Genomic DNA, 3,441 nt, shown 5'->3' with positions numbered 1-3,441 from the left:
TTGGTGTCGGGCTGAAATCTCTTGGGAGCTTGGGACAAGTTGGGGTAACGGACAGTGTCAGCTCAAGAGAACAGAAACCCCCCCCCCCCCCCGGTCCCACTCAGTAGACCTTTGATGGGTCTGTTTCTCCTCCCACACTCCTCATCCTCCCACTTACCGTGTTTGAATCTCTTATTAACACGGTTATGTGCATGTCAAAGGGAGATGAGCACCCTCCAGTCTAAATCTCAAGGTATGTAAATGCTTCGCTCTGATACCTTGCTGCTAACTCTGCAGTTCGGTCCTTTAGGGATATTCTTGGCTCTTCCTTTCTGCCCGGTGATGGGACTCCTGACTAGCAGTTAGCAGCTAGGAGGAGGGGAGTAGAGTGCTGAATGAATTTTAGTAGCATATTAACTTGTCTTTTTTTTTATGGCCATTCCAGACGCTTTGAGCCTGCCCGTTGCATTGGACAAGCGTTGCTGATCCCCTCCAAGACATAACTACAGGTGTCTAACCTGTCTCTGCTCGGAAGCACCCTGAGCCTAGAGCAGAAGCAGGTATACCGAGGCAAAGCCCACTGAGATAGGGCAACAAGTGCTGAATGTAATCAGCCTCTTTGTTTGGAAAGGGAGACGCTGAGCTGATCTTTATGACCTCGTCCACTGACTCATTAACTACTGCTGAGCACTGTGGTGCCTGTCAAGTATCTGGCAGACTAGGTTTCATCATCCTCAATCTTGTATTTCCAGTGCCCTCTGCTAGATAGACGGTTGTATCAAGTCTCCAACAATGCACTGACTGCTGCTTATCTGGCTGACGCAGAGTAGTTAAAACCTTATCTCTGTCTCACCTCTGTCAACAGTGGATTTAAGTGTGGATTTAAAACAAAAACCCAAAGGAGGGTGATCATAACTACTGTCTTTCTTCAGAGCCTGCCTTATGCTTCTCAAGTGGCCTAATTTAGCTGCACTTTTCGTCGGTGAATTCCCCCATGCCTCATGCTTGCACAAGGATTGCTGAGCTGAAGGAAAAGTCCAGTGACAAAATTCTGTACAGGGAATACAGTTACAGTGAGCTCAGACAGCATCTCCTGCAAACACACTGAGCAGTTGGCGGTCAGGGCAAAAAGTGCCCCCTACTCCTAGCAACCCAAAATCTTGCATAAAGCTATGCACTTTCTGAGTCGACTGCTCCCATCTGGTCTCAGCAATCCATTGCTGAAAGCAAAGGGGATGCTTTTTTACAGGTTAACGGCACTTCTTCGCTCTCGAGAGCAGGAGCCTAATGCATGGCATAGGTTGATGGAGCTCTGTATCCCTCTTCCATAGCTCTAGGAAGTCTCTTACTCTGGGATTAGCTTCTCTGTGCTGTTGTGACTGGATAGTGTAAGCAAGGGTGTGGCTGTGCCTTGGAAGATGAGGACAGGGAAGCTCCTAGCTTTGGGAATCCTGGGTACTCTAAAACCCTAGAAATTGGGGTGGGGTTGTGGAATTTTTTTTCCCTCCCACAGCCGTGCCTGGGTTGAACATTCCATAGTGCTTTAGCGGTGTGCTGACTTCTCCCCAGTCCTGCCTGTGTGGGGGTCCAGGTTGGAGCGTGGGTGTGTAACTGCTCTCGTGCTGCATTAACTGGGCAGCAGGTAACGACCCTGGCTGCTGAAGTGCCATGGGCTGGCACTTGATTTGAATGTCAGACTGAATAGCAGCCTTTGATTATTTCTACAGGACCAGAAGCGGGCAGCTCTAAAAAGACTGAACCCCATAGGAAGGGTTCCATGTCTGTATTCCCTGTTGTAATTGGCACAGCTCACAGGTCCCTCCATGGATGATTTGGGAGCTGTTTTAGTAGCAATGGCTGCCCACGGCTCCAGGACCCCTCATCTACCCTTCTGTATGACTGACATACCCCCAAGGGTTATTAAGGAGAATATGGTTCTCTTGGTCCCTTCCTTGCATTATGGGACAAGTTCCAAATACCAGGCAATGCCAGGAGATTTCTGTGACCCACTCTGGCTACAGTCCAATCTCACCTCCCCATCCTGTATGCATGATTGTGTCTGCCTTTGACTGCAAAGGGTTACATGATTTCATGGCTCGTTCATGCCTTTTAGATGCCAGAGGGAGAATATTTTTAAAGTGCATTTATATTGAAATATAAGTATAATAAATCATACAAAATACACCACATTTTCTGCACACGCAAAGACCCTCGCCTTTATTGGGTAGTGCTCACTAAATGACACTAGGTTCACTATAATCACTGGAGATCTTGCCACAGAGGGGCAAGTCAACAAGGAAGCTGGGGCTGATGGGTAATCTGAGCCCAGCACCTGTCCCCCTCTCCTTGCAGCTGCACTAAGGAATAGTCACTGAGCGTGAATCCAGTTCAGAAGCTGCAGAGCACCTTGCAATACCCATCTACCAGAGCAAAGTGGCTTGTTGCATGAATTGCACATAGCGGTTGCCCAGTGGCCTCTTGACTGGGCCAAGTCCAAAGGGTGGTACTCAGTAGGCTTATGTGGAATAATTCTTGCTCTCAGGTCCAAAATCTGCTGCAGAACTGAGGACAGGAGCGGCTTTTGTGCTGACCCACGAAGGGTCGTCTGGTATGAAGCCAGGAAACTGGTGCCAAGCCAGAAAGGTAAGTTTGCCTAAGCACTGTATTGTTATCCAAGGTGAGCTCGCTGGGCTGCTCCCACAGAGGAGGCCACAATGCGGGCATTGATATTGGCCATTACTGATTTGATTTTTTTATATATATGTTGCTGTAACACCTAAGAGCCTAGTCATGGACCTGGACCCCAGGGTGCTAGGCACTGTATGTACGCTAGCGCACCCTTCCAGATGCAGGCCGTGTGTGTATCAGTGCCCCCAATGCCGTCTTACGCTGTCAACTGCTAAGATGCTGCTCTGAAACTGGGGGAATTGCTATGGAGACAGACGATTGGGGATGCTCGCCGGGTGAGAGATGAGACTGGGAGTTGGTAAGTTGAGTTGTGTTTCCTGCTCTGCCACTGACTTCCTGTGTAACCTCAGTCAAGTCACTTAACCTCTCAGGCCACGTCTACACTGCAGGGGCACAGCTGCAGCACCATAGCAGAGATGCTTCCTACATCAGCAGAATTGCGTTTTCCATCAATATAGTTAATCCACCTCTCCAAGAGACTGTAGCTACATCGATGGAGGAATTCTTGCCTCAGCTATACCAGGGGTTCAGTTGACCTATTTGAGGCATGAAATTTCTCGCAACCCAAAGCAACATAGATAGGTCCATCTAAGTTTTAAGTGTAGATCAGCCCTTAAGTTGATAAAATGAGGAGGGTAATAGCTCCTCACCGTTTTATAAATTGCTTGTAGGTTTTTGGTGATGAGCATTGCTGGAGACCAGAGTTATCTAGCACTACTGCCTGGATGATGAGATGCCCAGATCATTTTCCAGGACATGCACACACGTGGGGCT

The sequence above is a fragment of the Eretmochelys imbricata genome, chromosome 12 (assembly GCF_965152235.1).
Source record: "Eretmochelys imbricata isolate rEreImb1 chromosome 12, rEreImb1.hap1, whole genome shotgun sequence".
In the NCBI taxonomy this organism is placed as follows: Eukaryota; Metazoa; Chordata; order Testudines; family Cheloniidae; genus Eretmochelys; species Eretmochelys imbricata.
Note: the sequence above shows the minus strand (reverse complement) of the source record.